Genomic DNA, 18081 nt, shown 5'->3' on the forward strand with positions numbered 1-18081 from the left:
AATGCAATATTGTCATTGACATTCTGTCATTATTCACAACACATATTGTGTTCAAAGAACAACTATTGTGACCAGTGAAGTCATGAATGCTTGTTGGACACTTCGATTACCTCTTTTTCAAAGGTTAATTCTGTTGCCATTTTGATGGCATACTGAATGCTGGAAGGTGAGACAGAGGAAAACATGGCCACAGAACACAAGGCAACTAGTAGAAGAGAGAAAATGCTACCTTGCTGTTGATTTCACACATCATACTGCCAATTGCCTCTTAAACAAAACACAAGGAGAGGCTGTGCAGGTCCATTCAGGTTGTGAATTCTTAAGCACCTATAGGTCGGTGACAAAATGGAGTTCTGCTTTGTTGCATGGATTTTATGGCATGGTTTACGTCCACTTGTTCCCTTATGTAGCATCTAATCATTTCAGTGTAGCACCCAGTCGGGTTTATTAATATAGAACAAAACTGTCAAGAATTGTGACAATTTGTCATGTGCATTGACCTTCTCATGCTATAAAATATAATTAGCACTATAGCTATCCGTACATGTTTGAAGATGGGCAATCTGCAGTGTGGAAGTTGAGGATGAGCACCCCTGCCACAACTGTAGCACAAACTGCTGAAAAAGTTAATGCTGGCTAAAACAGAAAGGTGTCAGCATTAACGTTTTCAGCGGTTTGTGCTACAGTAGCTGTTCTGTGGGATTGGAACATATGGGCTAGCCTTCATGCCCCATGGGAATCAATGAGCCTTCGACACCCATGACCCTGTCCCTGGTTCACTGGTTGTCCTTCCTTGGACCACTTTTGGTAGGTACTAACCACTGTATACTGGGAACACCCCACCATTTTGGAGATGCTCAGACCCAGTCATCCAGCCATCACAATTTGGCCCTTGTCCAAGTCATTCAGCTCTTTACGCTTGTCCCTTTTTCCTGCTTCCAACACATCAATTTCAAAAACTGACTCTTCTCTTGCTGCCTCATATATCCTATCCATTGACAGGTGCCACTGTAATGAAATAATCAATGTTATTCACTTCACGGTGGTTTTAATGTTATGGCTAATTGGTGTATCGATAGCTAGATGGCAGCACAGTGGTGTAGTGTGTAACACTGTCGCCTCACAGCAAGAAGGTTCCAGTTTCGAGCCCAGTGGCCAACGGGGGCCTTTCTGTGTAGAGTTTGCATGTTCTCCCCGTGTCTGTGTGGGTTTCCTCCAGGTGCTCCAGTTTCCCCCACAGTTCAAAAGACATGTAGATTAGGTACAGATACCCAGCTACTGGGGTTGTACAAGCCAGTGCATACTTAGCGCTGGTCCCAAGCCTGGATAAACTGGGGAGGGTTGCATCAGGAAGGGCATCTGATGTAAACCCTTTGCCAAATCAAATATGCGGAACAACAGTGGGTTTCCCAAAAGCCTCAACACTAAGAGTGTCTCAACTAGGAGAGACAGCATTCATTGTGCTGCTCGCTCTACCATTTAATGATTATCTTTGTGCTGCAATGCATTTTGGAAACCCACTCCAGATCTGCTGTGGCGACCCCTAATGGGAGCAGCTGAAAAAAGAAGAGGTGGATGGATAGATAGATAGATTAGTTGTTTTATTTTTCAGACAAAATTGTGTAGTTCCTTTAGAACAAAAATCATCTAACGGTTTGGATAAGTAATACATAACATTACTTAATTTAATCAATTGAAAATATAAAATTTTTACATTTTAATACTGTATTTAAAGAAAATATCTTGCAAATAAACAAATTGAGCAAACAGTCAGTCTTTGTCCTTTATAAAATAAAAAGCTGCATGTTGGATTTGTTCTTAATGATATAACCACTAAAATGATGAAAATAGATGGGACTATTTTTTGTCAGGGAGGCTGCCATAACTCCATCGGGCATGATGTCATTTTCCGTGAGCACAGCGGAGGTGTACAAGTGCATGCTATACTAGATTATAGTATAATATTATAGTCTAGCGTGACTACTTGATCAATTTGTTTGCATTTCTCAACAAAAATTATGGCAATGCAGTATTAGAAAACGAATCAAAGATAAAGTAGTGGCTAGTTAATTGCCTGTTTATTTTTTAAAAGATATTTATCTGCTTATCTTCCATCCATTTGATGCGTGACATGATATGCTGTCGTGCTGCTGGTGTCGGTGTTTTGTGGTGAAATAAAGTCGGGATTGCATCTAGCTTCAGTTGTTGTTTCTGCCTTGTGTCTTGCTTCTTCCCAGTGATTGATTTTTTTTCATACAAGTCCTCTGCAAAACAATCTTCTGTAAAATGCTCACTGCACAATTTGCTGCTTTTTACAGGAGTAAAGTTTTCCCGCGTTACTCGATGAAACCACTCGGCCAAACGTCTTGGATACAGTACCGAATGAAGAAGGCATGCGGAATCCTATGTCATGCAGCGCTACCCTCGTTTTCATCTCCTAATGTAGCCCTATATCTGGCTAATCCAGTATGGCCGTGCCTGGGGAAATGGCCCAACAGACCAACATTACAACTTTAACACATTTTTTAAGCTGAAGTCAGCTTAATTTTTTCATCAAGAACATCTTGTATTAATGTACAGTGATGACATTTCATAACCCTGTAATTTCAAAATTTCCTGGTTAATCGCTTTAAAAGTATCAACCATTTTTACATTCACTTCTACATTTAATGTGGATACTTTTACATTTAATTAAGATTTTGAGAAATTATCAGTACTTTCACTTAACCTTCACTTCTTAGTACTTTATCCACCCCTGCTGATCACCTTTATCCTATGATAAAACATTTCTATCCTAATGGGAGTCAGCTCTTTCATGATGATAGTGCCCCTATCCACAAGGTATGAGAGCTCACTGAATGGTTTGATGAGGAGGAAAATCGAACACCTATGGGAAAATTTTGAGCAGCAGACAGCACTCTCCATCGCCATCATCAAAACACCAATTGAAAGAATATATATATTTTTTTTTTTTGGGGGGGGGGAAGAATGATGTTCATCTCTTCAGAACAATTCCAAACACTGTTCTGTTGGTTCAAAGTGATTCAACAACTCACAAAGACACATTTTTTTGTGTGTTTACACACTATTTTTAATAGTGAGTACAAGCACAGACATTCTGAGCATGCAGGGCAGTATCAAAAATGTATTAAAAATAAGTGCAAGGTGCCATGAGTATTCAGTGATTTGAGTGTGCAGCACTGGGACATGTGCTTTCCTTTCCATTCATCATCACCATTTACACTTTGCTTGTCAGGCGAGTTGAATTTCGATACTTGGGGGTGAGGATAAGATGAATGTTCTCACTGGACTGATTGAAGTCTTTACCAACCCCTTTCCTTCTTGAAATACAGAGGTTTTTGACCTCTCTAATATACATACTTGCACGCTGTTTAAATGCCATAAACTTTATGCTGATTTTTTCTAAGCGCATATGTAAGTACACTTTAGATGAAACACATCCACAGAAGGTCCATCCATATGCCTTTATTCTAATGTTGCCAACTACAACAATCCAAAAATATTTACTGGTAAACTGTGGAAGAGGCTGGAACCAAACTATAGCGACACTTGAAAGAGCCAGCAGAAAGTGAGACATTTCAAAACACCTAAACACAGTAGCAATCCTCCAGAGTGAAGGATTAAACAATAATTTAATAAAAGCATATTCTTTCACCCTCCCATTATCTGTCTATAAACTGCAATGGGCTGTGTGCAGCGTTGCAAGTTTTATGTAATTTTAATGTGGTGAGCACACAGGTGACGAGTCTAATTCAGTCCCTCCTTTCTCCCAGACAATGAGAAAAATAAGCCTTAATCTCCTCCTAGTGTTTCCATATGAAAACTGCTTTTGTCTTTTCCTGGATGGTATTGAAATGCAGTTACAGAAAGAATACTGTCGTACAGTACACCGTCCAGTACATATACTGTGTATACAGTATATATCAAAAATTAAAAATAAAACAAGAACTTTTTATTAATGAAGTGGAAAATGCTAGCAGCCTGACGCATTAATCATTTAGCATAAATTGGGGGGGGGGGGGGGGGTTTACACACTTTAAATAGCATACAGTGTGGATTTATGGTAATTCTTTATATATAAGCAATTATGAAAATCTCTGATGGTAATTTATGTGAAATCCCACAAAAAAAAGAAACAGAAATGAGTGGCAGCAAAACGATGCTGTAAATCTGCATATTAATGAATTCCTGTGAATCTCTCTGATTGCTGCCACAATTAAAATGCCGGCAGAGGGGCACCACTCGTGCTCCATGTGCTACAGCAAAAACAAGGGAGGGAAAAAGTGACAGAGGGGGATGGCTAATGGCAGCTTTTTAAATATATTTTCTTAGAGAGCTATTGATTTGCAGCGTGGAGTAATTAGCATGCTTCCTTGAAGACGTCTGAGTCCACTGCTTAGAAAGCTTGTTTCCAGATCACCATCATTACTGAGTTTAAATCTGCCAAATCACACAGGAAAAAAAAGAAAAAGGGACATATACACTTATGGGAATTAATAAAATTGTAACTAAAATTACATTTGGATGATGTCTTCTACCATTCATACGTCATGTCATCAGGTTACCCACAGATGTCTCGTTCTTGTATTTTTAAAATGTCGAGATAATGAGGGTGGTGTAGTGGTTAGCGCTGTCGCCTCACAGCAAGAAGGTCCAGGTTCAAGCCCCGTGGCCGGCGAGGGCCTTTCTGTGTGGAGTTTGCATGTTCTCCCTGTGTCCACGTGGGTTTCCTCCGGGTGCTCCGGTTTCCCCCACAGTCCAAAGACATGCAAATTAGGTTAACTGGTGACTCTAAATTGACCGTAGGTGTGAATGTGAGTGTGAATGGTTGTCTGTGTCTATGTGTCAGCCCTGTGATGACCTGGCGACTTGTCCAGGGTGTACCCTGCCTTTCGCCCGTAGTCAGCTGGGATAGGCTCCAGCTTGCCTGCGACCCTGTAGAAGGATAAAGCGGCTAGAGATAATGAGATGAGATGAGATAATGAGGTGGGTATTTCATAATATCAAGGTTTTTTTAATGAACTTTTCTGTAGAGGGACAGAGAAATGTACAGAGTGAGTGTTAAATGTGTGAGCACTGGACAGTGAATGATAAAGATCTGGATATGGCTCAAAGCCACGTCAGATGTGGTAACTGATTTTCAGTCCTTGATACGAGTGTGTGCAGATGTTCTCTCACTCTTTCACTCTTACCAGCCTTCTGGCCACAGTCGGCTCCAAGGGTCAACCTAGTTGGGGAATTGCTCTTCCTGGGTGATGCGAATGAAACTCACTCTCACTCTCTCTCTCTCTCTCTCTCTCTCAGACACATATGGCTATTTGTGTTAGCAGAAATGACCACAATCTCTTGACCTCCTAGGCCTCTCTGTGGCCTACTTTGTGTTATTCCAGCATTATCCCTTAAATCCTTTCATTTTGAAAGCATTATTATCCTTACAGACCTCAGCACACATTTACACAGTTTCATGTGTAATTCCATCATTTTTACTCTTGCTGCAGCCATTAGAACTGGGTTTTGTGTCTTCGTTGTTCTGTAACTGAACTGATCCAGTCCAAGTTTTTAAACAGTGCTCTAAGCCTGGCTGAATTTTCTCATAGATGTCTTTACTGTCCTGTGTGTAATCAGGATCTTTATCAGGAGCTTACATACTTTATCTGTGTTTCTCTTTCCCTTTCCCATTGCAAAGAAACACATGCGGAGGTACACCATGCTATTGATCAGAGTAAGAGGTCAATGTGTCTGCCTTCACAAGCCATATGATCTATGTCCAGATAAGTACTGTTTATTTGCCAAAATGGTGCAAGTTAATTTGATTAGGGCAAGAATTTCTCATTGCTCTCCAGACCGGTGAGGCTCCAAGGGGCAGAGTGTGTTCGGGATGTGCAGGGAAATCTAATTAAGCTTCATTGCACTCCCTCATCTGTCCCAGAGATGAGACATGTGAGCATCTATTGCTGTTCTGCAGCTGACCCTGTGTAACATACAAACAGTCTCTTTGTCTAGCTACTGTCTGTGCACTTATTTTTAAGTGTATTAAACCCAGTGTGAGGATTACTCATTGGGAGAGAAAAATTCTCTTTGCCTTATCCAAGCACTTTTACTTAATCCAGAGAGATTCAGCCTTGATAAAGTGTCACAACACGCAGCTGCAAAATCATCTGTGGCACAACCTTAAGGGAAAACTTTACAGCAGCGAGACAATAAAGAATGGGGAAGATCTCAAATTCTCTTTCTTAAAGACATAGTCGAGTGTTTTTTCGAAAAACCTAACCTCATCTCCCACATGTATAGCATATGCGCAATTACCATGGATGATAATTTAGCAATGTTACCTCGTACTGAGAAACAACCTGCTTATTCAGAACTCTAACAGCAGTTAGAAGGCAGTCAATAAACACTTCGGGGCAAAAATATTTTTCATGAATTCTTCAGTGAAAGCTATTTATAAATTAATCTGTAAATCTAAATCTGTATCATTCATCCTTTCAGAAATGGGACTACGTTTGCGAAGAGAAGAGTTTGTGATTGTGTTTCCATTATACTGTACACACAAATAAAGATGTGTTCCACAAAATCATAACAGCTTAATATACAGTACCAGTCAAAAGTTTGGACACCCCTATTTATTCATAGGTTTTTCTGTATATTGACTATTTTCTACATTGTAGAACAATACTGAAGACATCAACACTATGAAATAACATATGGAATTATGCGGGAAACAAAAGTGTTTAACACTTTACACTTCATAGTTTATGCTTCATATTTTAGATTCTTCAATGTACCCAGCATTTACCTTTATGACATTTTACACACTATTAGCATTATCTTAACCAGCTTCATGAGGTAGTCACCTGGAATGTGTTTCAATTACGGTGGCAGAGAAGAGGTCTATGGACAAACTATTGAACATCATGGACGATGCCAGTCACCCTCTGTGCACCATCATCAGCAACCAGAGGAGCCTGTTCAGTGACAGAATGCTCCTTCCCAAGTGCAGGACGAACAGACTCAAAAACTCCTTTGTCCCTCACACCATCAGACTGTACAACTCCTCTCTGGGGGGGAGGAGGGGGAACAGGAGGACAGAGGACGGGAAGGAGCAGTAGCCTAGCCTAACAATAGGCAATACCAGACAATGTGCAATATAATGTGCAATATAAAGTGCAATATCTCTCCTGCCGCTGCCTCCCCTCCCCATATCTTGTTCTTTTTATATTTGTATGTGTAAATACTTAATTTATTTTAATTTATCTAGAAGTTTTCTCCATTTCTTTTCTCTGTTTATCTGTAATGATGCTGCTGGAATCTTAATTTCCCTGAGGGAACCCACCCAAAGGGATCAATAAAGTTTTATCTAATCTAATCTAATTAATTGGTGCCTTGTCAAAAGTTAATGAGTGCAATTTCGTGCCTTCTTAATGTGTTTTAGATCAAATAATAAATAATAAAAACACAGTAAATAGCCCTATTCCACAACTGTAGTCAAGGTCCCTCTCACGCCAGGATCTGGTCTTCCCAGGCAGTCTCCTGTCTCAGTACGAACCAACTCTTTAAGGCGTATGGGTTTGGCGCTGATCTCCGTTTCGATAGCCCTCGGCCTGTCGCCTATAGACCCTTTTCAGTCACGTGACCTTCGTAAACGCGACCACCATTTTGGACATGTAGCGGACTTCGGCTCGAATCTGTTTGAATGCGAGGAAGGCGACAAACGGAGAACATACAAGAAAAAGGAGCGAGATGCAGAAAATACCTTCACTATCCAGCGACGTAGGGCATTTACAGGGCGAGCAGAGGGAGAGGTATTTGCAAAAATTGAGGTTAGCAGGCTTAGAGAACGACGTTTACCTGCTTCCACCAGGATTGTTCACTGACGTACGGAAGTACACGAAGCCCTCGTCTTTACCTGACTTCGGCCCACATGATCTGTATACCTATGTCGTTAAAAACCCATCGCCATACACATACACGCCAACGTCCGAGGTTCCGGAGCGCGCTCCGGCTTGCTCCTGGAGTGCTCCGGTCGAGGTTCCCCTCAAATTAAGCAGCGCACGCCAGCTTGCTCCCGGAGTGCTCCGGCCGAGGTTCCCCTCAAATTAAGCAGCGCGCGCCGGCTTGCTCCAGGAGTGCTCCGGCCGAGGTTACAGAGCGCACTCCGGCTTGCTCCGGAGCAAGCCGGAGCGCACTGCTTAATTTGAGGGGAACTTCGGCCGGAGTGTGCTCCGGAACCTCGGCCGGAGCACTCCTGGAGCAAGCCGGCGCGCGCTGCTTAATTTGAGGGGAACCTCGGCCGGAGCACTCCGGGAGCAAGCCGGAGCGCGCTCCGGAACCTCGGACGTTGGCTCCGGCAGCTATTTATACTGGATCCGGTGTAAATAGCTGCCGGATCATAATTACAGTAAACTAGTGAATACAGTAAAGGAAAAACTTGAGACTGAAAGGTTTTAACAGTCATCCAAATGACTGAACATAAACATTGCTACAGTAACATACCAGCTACTTGTTGACATTAGCTAGTCAACAATAGCTACTACAGAAGAACAAGCCGAAGTCCGCTACATGTCCAAAATGGTGGTCGCGTTTACGAGTGTGTAACCAAATAGGTTATTTTAACCTATTTGGTTACACACTTGCCGCCACAGAATGTTAACACCAATGTAATGCCTTTTCTGGCTAATTTTATTCGTCTTACCTCCAACAAAGTGGTCACTACACAAGCGTTGGTATGCCGCTATCCATCTTCTCCGTCGGTCAGCATCTACCGGGATCCGATAAAATGATAACCCTTGCCTTGTTTGTTGATGGTTACTACATCCAGGTGCACAACAATATAGTGGCATGATGGAAGTCTTGCTGAAAGTAAAAACTTTCTTTGCTGCCGTTCCTCAATGTTGGCTGTGGTAAACTACTGGTAGTACATGTCCAAAATGGCAGCCGCGTTTGTCGTGACGTCATGTGAAAAGGGTCTATACAGCTAGGGTTACAGTGGGGGGGCTAGTCCTCTGATAACCGCAAGAGTTTGACTTCCCTACTCGCATCTGTATTGCAGCATGCCTTGCCAGATGGTAGTAGGTACCATTTTTATGATGGTCTTCTGGTCAAGAGGTGGACACGCTAACCACCAAGCCAACTCATGGTCCCACAACTGTAGTAATCCATATTATATCAAGAACCACACAGCTAAGTAAAGAGAAACGACATCCATCATTACTTTAAAACATTAAGTGTCTTTGAATAAATAAAAATAAAGAAAAACCAGTGAATTAGAATGTGTGATGAAACTTTTGACTGTACATTGGTGCGTTTTTCTCCTGATTATTTTCAACTCAATGTGAAGCTCCATTACATGTATGAAAGGTGTGCAAATTAAAAAAAAAAATTTAATTATCATATTTAGTTTTGAATTATTACTTTTCATACTCTTTCTTAATTGTTGCTAAGTGCACAGGAAGTTTTAAAAAACTGCAAGAAGTAAAAGAACAGCTTTAGTAACATGTTCTTTATGTCTCATCCTCTAATCCTCTATTGTTGGACTGTAATACCTGTTCTGTACACACACACTCCAGTGTAAGGGCATTTCAGATAAGTGAGAAACATGTCAATGATATTCTTTTAACCACTTAGCAAGATTTATTTTGTAAAAGAAATGTAAAATATGGGTGGCACGGTGGTGTAGTGGTTAGCGCTGTCGCCTCACAGCAAGAAGGTCCTGGGTTCAAGCCCCGTGGCCGGCGAGGGCCTTTCTGTGCGGAATTTGCATGTTCTCCCCGTGTCCGCGTGGGTTTCCTCCGGGTGCTCCGGTTTCCCCCACAGTCCAAAGACATGCAGGTTAGGTTAACTGGTGACTCTAAATTGACCGTAGGTGTGAATGTGAGTGTGAATGGTTGTCTGTGTCTATGTGTCAGCCCTGTGATGACCTGGCGACTTGTCCAGGGTGTACCTCGCCTTTCGCCCATAGTCAGCTGGGATAGGCTCCAGCTTGCCTGCGACCCTGTAGAAGGATAAAGCGGCTAGAGATAATGAGATGAGATGAGAAATGTAAAATATCATCTGCTATGATCTGTCAGGAAGGATGACAGAGCTTTTGGAAGAAATTCAATAAAAACAAGCTTGGAGTTGTGTAAGATGTGGTGGTGCGTATACCCTAACTTCCCCATGTCTCCATATTTTCATGAGCTGTGCCATTGTGTGCTGTAGATTTGCGTAGATTTGCTCCCAGGTCATCGCAGTCTACTCACTTTAGCACTCATACACATGCATGTGCTTTCCCGTGTGACAAGGTTCATTACCGATGGCTCCCAGGAATGACCTCATTTCAGCTCCTTCACACTTTGAGGACGCCACTTTGTTCAATTGCCCTACATGGGAACTTTCAGTAATGGGGACAGTTGATTATATTACTTTGGTTATTTTATTTAATGCCCAAAACAGGAGATAAATTTAAAAATCTAGGGCAACTAATCGTGCTCAGATTTTTTTTCTCTTCCTTATCTTTATGTATCTATTTCTTCTCTTATGCCCTTTTTCTACTCTCTGTGGTATCTAGAGGAAATCACTTCATTTGACCACTGACACACTTCTCTCTCTCTCTCTCTCTCTCTCTCTCTCTCTCTCTCTCTCTCTCTCTCCCACAGAGACAGGGGCTGGTGGTCTCTCTGTGTGAGCGATTATTTTGTAACCCCATTATTTTCAGTAGACACAGCTGCAACTCTGGCACATTGTGTGAGTGAGAGAGTGATGTTAAGAACGAGAGTAACCCGAGGGTCATGTTTGCTAGCCTTAAATTACATTGCTCTACAGGACAGAAGCAGAAGTTGTGCAGAACAATTGTTTCACTTTGGATTTGTGCAGGGTGCTGAAGAGGCCCAGAGCCTCGTGCTGCCAGTGTGTGTTAACAGCAGTGTGACTGGATTCACAGGGCTGCAGGCCACAGGTATATCACACATCGCTGTAGTGTGGATAGACTCACAGAGCACTCTACATCACCCTCTCACACCCTGTCTCTCAGATGTGTACACACACCATGCTGCCAGTGCATTTGTTTACATAATCATAGCATCACTGTGCTATACAGTGCTCTAACAGCTACGTGTGTACACCTTTGTCTCTGTTTAATGATCGTTTTATGGTTTTTACAAACTATGAAAATAGGGACCGAGTATAAATGTCTGAGTCCACTAGTAAGAACTGTTTATATGTTTGCTCGTTCATGCATCTTCAGTAACTGCTCTACTCTGGTGGGCGGCACAGTGGTAGAAGGTTCTGGGTTTGAGCCCAGTGGCCGATGGGGGCCTTTCTGTGTGAAGTTTGCATGTTCTCCCCATGTCTATGTGGGTTTCCTCCAGGTGCTCCAGTTTCCCTGACAGTCACAAAGACATGCAGTTAGGTTAACATGGGGCAGCCATGGCCTGAGGTTGGGCACCTAACCACCAGCAAGGCATCTAACCCCTGACTGCTCCCTAAGCGCTGTAGTATAGCTGCCCACTGCTCTGGGTATGCTCATTGCTCACTTGTATGTGCATGTCACTGCTTCAGATGGGTTAAATTCAGAGGTTAAATTTCACTGTGTGCTTGAGTGTACATGTGACAAATAAAGGCTGGTTAGGGTCTTGGTGGATCTGGAACCAATTGCAGCATCACCCCAAATGGGATGCCATTCAGGCACATAATCACACGCTAGGTGGTGGTATTTAGGGTAGCCAATCTGTCTCCTTGCATGTTTTTAAGAGGTGGGAGGAAAGGGAAGAACCCAGAGGAAATCCACATAAAAAACAAGGAGAACATGATGCAAATCTCCACACTCAAGCTCAGGATCAAACCAAGGACCCTGGAGTTGTGAGGTGGCAAAACAACCCACTGGGCCACCATGTTGCCCACTGTTAATATGTCAATTTTTTAAAACAGCCTTGAGTATTTCAACTTAATATTATTATTCATTTATTGAGCATAATCAGTTATCTAATTCAAGGACACCACGTCACACCATGCTTTCGAGCATGTATACACGTGCTGGTGAAGAGAAAACTGGTCACTATTACCAGCTGCACATTATTATTATTATTAGTAGTAGTAGTATAACCACCGCCATTACCACTACCACTATATTTCACAAACCACATTACATTACTCTTCTGTTGAGTATTGTATAAAGAAGTCTGCATGTATTATTATGTGAATTAAATTCGCAACATTACAATTGTTTTAAATGAAACAAGTGATGTGCAAACAGGACATTAATATATTTTCCACACAAAATGTATCAAATGGCTAAAATATTATTTGTCCTGGTTTGATAAATAATATAATTCTGAATAATAAATCTTTTTTTAAGGTATTGGTAGTGAACCCAACCCTAGTGCACAGTATATACAATGTTCGCCCCAAAGTGAACTCCTTTTAAAGCACCTATCTGACTTTTTTTTTATCCATCCCCATTTCACCCCTCAGTTCTGTTTTTCAGCTGCACTCCAAAGGTCCCAATCTGGATTTCATTGGAAGAGCTTAATACTTATGGGTGGAATTTTTTTTTTTTCAAAGCCATCTGTGCCATTGGTCTTTGCTGTTCCCGAGAAGCGGTCTGGTGCATGCGGTAAAAATCAAACACAGTCCTGTTTACCTAAGCAGGGTGAGTAGTCTCTCCATCAACTGCAGCTGTGCCTGTGCCAGACCCTGGTTTTACTGTCACCAACCACAGGCACTGATTTCTCACGCAACATGATTCGGTGGGTTCTACATAATCGATTTTCCTTGGCTGAACATCACACTGCTGGCCAGCCCATATCAACTTTGTCTTTGCCCAGAAAGAGTTGCCAGTATAGAAGGAAAACACGCTCTGGTGTGTGTGTGTGTGTGTGTGTGTGTGTGTGTGTGTGTGTGTGTGTGTTTAAAAGTAGGCTACAACGTTGCTTGCTACAGATCTGCACATGTCAGGAATTGAGCCTGGCCAGAGCTAGTGTCAGAGTTGTAAAAGTTTCTCTCTCTCTCTCTCTCTCTCTCTCTCTTTCTCTTTGTGATGTGTTGTGGATGGCTCGTGGCTCAGAATCACACTAGATAAAAAAAAATCAGGCTAAGAGGAGGAGAGGACTTTGGCTAAACTGGCAGGAAGATCAGAGTCTGGAAGGAGGCCTCAATCTGCACATATTCCCTTATAAGTAATTCATCTGAAGAGGCCACATGATCAAGGGCCTAGGGGCTTTTGCCCCACTGTTTGCAGTGCTGTCTGCCCCCTGCCTGTGTCTGCCTTACTATCCTTCACTCTATGAGTGCATTTCAGTTCCTATCTCCTAGACCTAGCCCCCATCTCTTCTACACATCATTTATCTCTATGCATCATCATACTTGCATAGTGTAATGGACTCAACTAACGCTTAAATGAAACTGAGAGAGTATAATAGCCCCCAAGCATAACTATGTCATTACTTGTTTACCACAATGCATTGTGGGGGATAGCCGGGGTCGGTAGTTCAGCGATATGACGGATGTCAGATTAATTTTACATGAGAGTGATGTGAGAGGAGCAATTTTACCATGCTCTGTTGTGGAAGACAATGAAATTGGTGATTTAAAGAGGTGGATAACATGTCCAATAACCTTACGTTATCCAATGTTGTGGATAACGTTTTCAAGAATCTTCAAGTAAGTCCAGTTGCTCTCTTCTACCAACCACAGATTACTATGTACCTGGATGACTGAGATTCTTCACAGATATGTTTCTACGCACTTTGAGATGAGATCCCTTCGACTGGTGCGGGAGTATGAGAGGACTTCCAGAAGACTGGCAGACATCTTAGCCAGAGGGGATCGTTCATTTTTGTCAACTTGGAATGACCATCACTGAACAGAGGTGGGTGTCTATGACATCTTTTATCGGCCACCTACAATGCAGCCATCAGCATTCTGATTCAGATTCTATGATGATCCATGAGAGGATAAATACTTGATACTCCCTATTAGTCAGACAGAACTGAGGAAGCCTTTCGGATGAGAGGCGAAACGTTTTCAAGAATCTTCAAGCAAGTCCAGTTGCTCTCTTCTACCAACCACAGATAACATGTCGAAGGTTTACAGCAGGAAAATCAGAATCCAAATCAAGCTTGGTGAGAAGGTAAGAGTCTAGACCGAGTCTACCACACTGTACAACAACAACATCAAATCTCAGAATGTCTTATTTCTGAGGACATATATTGGATCATGAAGCAATCTTAGAGTAAAGTCTAAATTTGTTTCTTTTAATCTTCAGTTATTCCTTACCATTTTCTAAGAAGTTTTGTTCTAATTAAATCTTTGCCTTGTACTTGCGCTGGTTTGTTTATGAGAAAACAACCTGGTGGTTTTCTGCAAATTTCTTCAACGTTATCACATAATTATTAAAATGGTTAACAGATTTATCATAGGAGGGTGTAGCAACACCAATCTTGATGGGATTAGTACTCATCGTTTCCCAAAAGACCGGACAACGAGAGAGAAATGGGAGCGCTTGGTCTACACAGGCTGTGCACTGAAACCATGCAAAGCTTGCGCAGCCTGCTGGCGCTTCCGCAGATAATGTCACAATTCTGGCTCCAGACTCCCTTGGGATTTTTCCAGACGTGTTTTTTTTTTTTTTTTTTTTCTGCTGTAGACAGATGGCCTTGTGCAAAATTACCCTTCTGGATGAGTGTGCAAAGGGACATTCTTTCATATAAAAAAAAAAACGAAATTGGTCCAGAATATGCCCTTTAAGTCTAAGATTGCTTCATGATCCCGGGCCCAGATAAACAGCATCAAAACATTTATAAATGAGTGAATAGTTAAATAAAACTTGATATCAGGAAACATTACAAAAAATAAATAAATAAACCTTTGGAAACCCGCTGATCTGCCATATCATGTTGAGTATAAATGCATTTTCTTCAATAAATGCCACTAGCGAGGTACACTGAACATTATACATACCTGAAAGAGAACCCTTTGTGGTTTGGGAGTTTTATTAGTCCGACAGGCTCGTTGAGCTGCCGAGTGCTTCGGCATGTCGAGAGGCAAAGGCCGAAGAATGTCTCTTTGTTTTACAGGCTTTGGAATATCGCTAGTTTCAGACGATGAAGAGTGTCGATTGTTATAATCATCTATAACTGAAGGCCATTCTGCAGACCATGGAAATATTGCTGGGTCACAGCTTAAGTCCATCTTTTTCCCACCAGAGAAATGTAAACTACAAATACTTGTCCATTTCGATTCAGTACAAAGGTTTTCATTGCGGATTAAACTTATCCATTTCTTTCTTCTCTTCTGCTCGACTGGTAGCTGATAAAAGCTCAAATTAGGTGTTCTCTTTGTTGTGGAGACACAGTAAGGCACACAGCAATTCACTTTAGGCATGGTTAAAAACCGGTTAGACAGAACAATGTAGTGTTTAACAAAGGTAAAAGTAAACAATACGGCAGAGCTGACCCCGGGTATTGCCCATAATACATTGCGGTAAACAAGCGATGACGTAGTTATGGGTTAGGGTCATTACTGTTGCCTCATGTGAATGTTGTATAACTGTCAAGAACTGCTCTGCATGTGTATGTGCATGTGAATAAGAACATTTCAAATAAGCTCCTGCATGGGCTTGTATACTCACTTTGGATATGTGTGTCTGAATGTGCTAGAGGTTATGAGGTTCAGGTCATCATTATCATCATATCTTGTCATACCACTGCTGTATCCATAGGAGAGCAGTGTCGTGTGCTTCCATCAGGTCTTGGTTGGAGCATGTGGGTCCCAGTGAGTATGAGGTTCTGGTAATTTGCTGCATTCTACCCTGTAGTCAATGCTTTCCAGATTCAAAATTAAACTTTCTGTACTTATCATGGCATACCATCAATTTTGTAATGTGCAGAAACTGACCAAACGATCTTCATTCCTGGAGCAAGACATACCATTTGTTAAATCAACAGTGTGATAACTGATGGTGTTTTATTACAAAAGAGCTTTATAAAACACATCCACTTGAAAGAGAAATCTGACAGAAGAGAAGTAAAATAGGAGCATGCTACGGTGCATGCTGTGGCCATTCATTTCACTCTCCCGTGCATGAGACACTTTTGCATGGATTATAGCTCCATCCGAGACTGAGATTGTCGCAAGACTGACACTTTCCACAAAGTTCAGCACCACTGGCTTCCCCAAGTCTTCCTGTCTCTTCTCAGCTTCCATCACTCTCTGCTGCTGCTTCCAGCAAGCCTGTGGAAAGAAATCAAATCCGCTGAGTCTTGCTATTAAATCAAACTCTCGCTTTGGCTTGCCTGATCATGGCTGTTTTTTTCTGCCTCCTGTCACTTGAGAGCAGCTGGATTGGACGTGGCAGTGCCCACTGACTGCATGGCTTGATGTGGTGAGGTGCCTCTCTCTGTGAGGCTAAAGTTACGGTCTCTGCAACCCTCACAGCCCTGCTGCATGTATGCATGTCCCACTATGTGTGTGAAAGTTAGCCCAGGATTTGTGTGGGCTTACTGTAAGAAGGTGTTGAAAGTCTCTGAATGCTCCTTGATTAAACAAGTGCTTGCAAGTGGTAGCTGCCTGAAAAGGCGAAGGACCTTCTGACATCCACAAACACACATATACAGACATTTACATTACAGGCTGAGAGCAAAGTCATTATTGACCGTCATCGTCATATCAACAACTGCTTAACATTATGTGTCCAAATATTTTAGCAGTGCTAGTTCGAGCATTAGATGCCTTAACTCGTCCTCTAAGGACTTCTAAAGAAGCTACAGAGATCACGGATATGAAGAAAGAGTAAGGGGAAAAATTCTAGTAAGGGAAGATTCCTAGAGACGTGTGTGCCAACTTTTCTGCATAAACACGGTTGGCTGCTGGCATTGTAGTCTAGGCGCCAGGATGAAAAAGTGAAGTAGCTTTCCGACTGTGAAACTCTGGGACCTGAGAGGGCAATAAAGAAAAGAAAAAATAAGCTTGAAAGAAAGGGGCTGTGGTATTCAGTTCACTTTCTCCACCAGAGAATGTTTGTCCAAGTGTGGACGTGTTTCGACTTGTGTGCTAAAATGGATTTGTCCCTCTGTGGCCACGGGCTAGTCTAGTTCACAATTGGCCATAAATAAAGAGGTGAGGCAGCTGGGGGTGCATTAATAAGCCTAATGTCAAGTGGCACAGTGTGTGCCTGAAGATGTGAAGAGGCGGTCCAGTCCTAATGAAGCTCAACTAGGACATGGAACCGTTTTCTCATACCCTGACGCTAAGTACGTCAGATGAACATTTTTCTGACAACACAACACCACGACTCCAGAGTGAGAGAGAGAGAGAGAGAGAGAGAGAGAGAGAGAGACAAGAGTCTTGCAGCATCTAATTCACTAAGGGAGAAAGAGAGAGAGAGAGAGAGAGAGAGAGAGAGAAGCCTGGGGATGCTGGAAGGGCCTGACATTACGTTCCTACACAGCTGCGTTTCTAAATCAGGTCAACATCTAATGGGCAAATACGCATCCCCAGGTGACAAAAGAGTTCTGTGTGTTCTGGCTCAGACTCTCTACTCTTTTAAATCCCTTGATCGCATTCCCTAGTTTTGTGTTTAGACCTTCCTCATTTCTGTTTCTAGTTAATGTTAATATGTTTATGTAAAATATGTGCTACAAAAGAATCTGGGTTCGACTTTGAGTGTACATAGAAATAATGTGGAATTATTCTACTATTGATTCTACAACTGGAAATTCTAATTAGAAAATTCAAATTTGAGACAGACAGACAGACAGACAGACAGACAGACAGATAGATAGATAGATAGATAGATAGATAGATAGATAGATAGATAGATAGATAGATATACAAAATTAAATAATCTAACAATTAACAAGATTTTATGTTCTGTGTTTATCTTTTTCATAAATCTGCAAGCATCATGACTGGCTGTTCAAAAACAATGATAAGGTTTCTTGCCATTCAGAATAGCTCATTCTCAAAATTCAGGATGCCCTTTCTTGAAGATAAAATATTCTTATTTCTCTTCTTTTTCCACGAATTGTGAAACCACTTCAGAAGAATGCCCCGCTTTGTCACAAGCCATTTTTCCCCCATTGTCCT

At 41.9% G+C, this 18081-nt stretch overlaps 1 protein-coding gene across 3 annotated transcripts in view; it reads left to right on the plus strand.

Annotated features, from left to right (window-relative positions):
- Positions 1–18081, plus strand: part of LOC132889497 (uncharacterized) — an 85448-nt gene that overhangs the window by 32529 nt on the left and 34838 nt on the right. Inside the window, exon 3 of one of the 3 annotated variants that reach the window (XM_060926068.1) lies at positions 12469–12695. The exons of 1 other annotated variant lie outside the window; for it this stretch is intronic. The gene's annotated coding sequence lies outside the window, so the exon portion shown is untranslated. Of the gene's footprint in view, positions 1–2318; positions 2635–12468; positions 12696–18081 lie in introns of those variants that run through there. One more of the 3 variants, XM_060926065.1, reaches the window with a different exon arrangement.

This window comes from Neoarius graeffei, chromosome 7 (assembly GCF_027579695.1).
Source record: "Neoarius graeffei isolate fNeoGra1 chromosome 7, fNeoGra1.pri, whole genome shotgun sequence".
Taxonomy (NCBI): domain Eukaryota; kingdom Metazoa; phylum Chordata; class Actinopteri; order Siluriformes; family Ariidae; genus Neoarius; species Neoarius graeffei.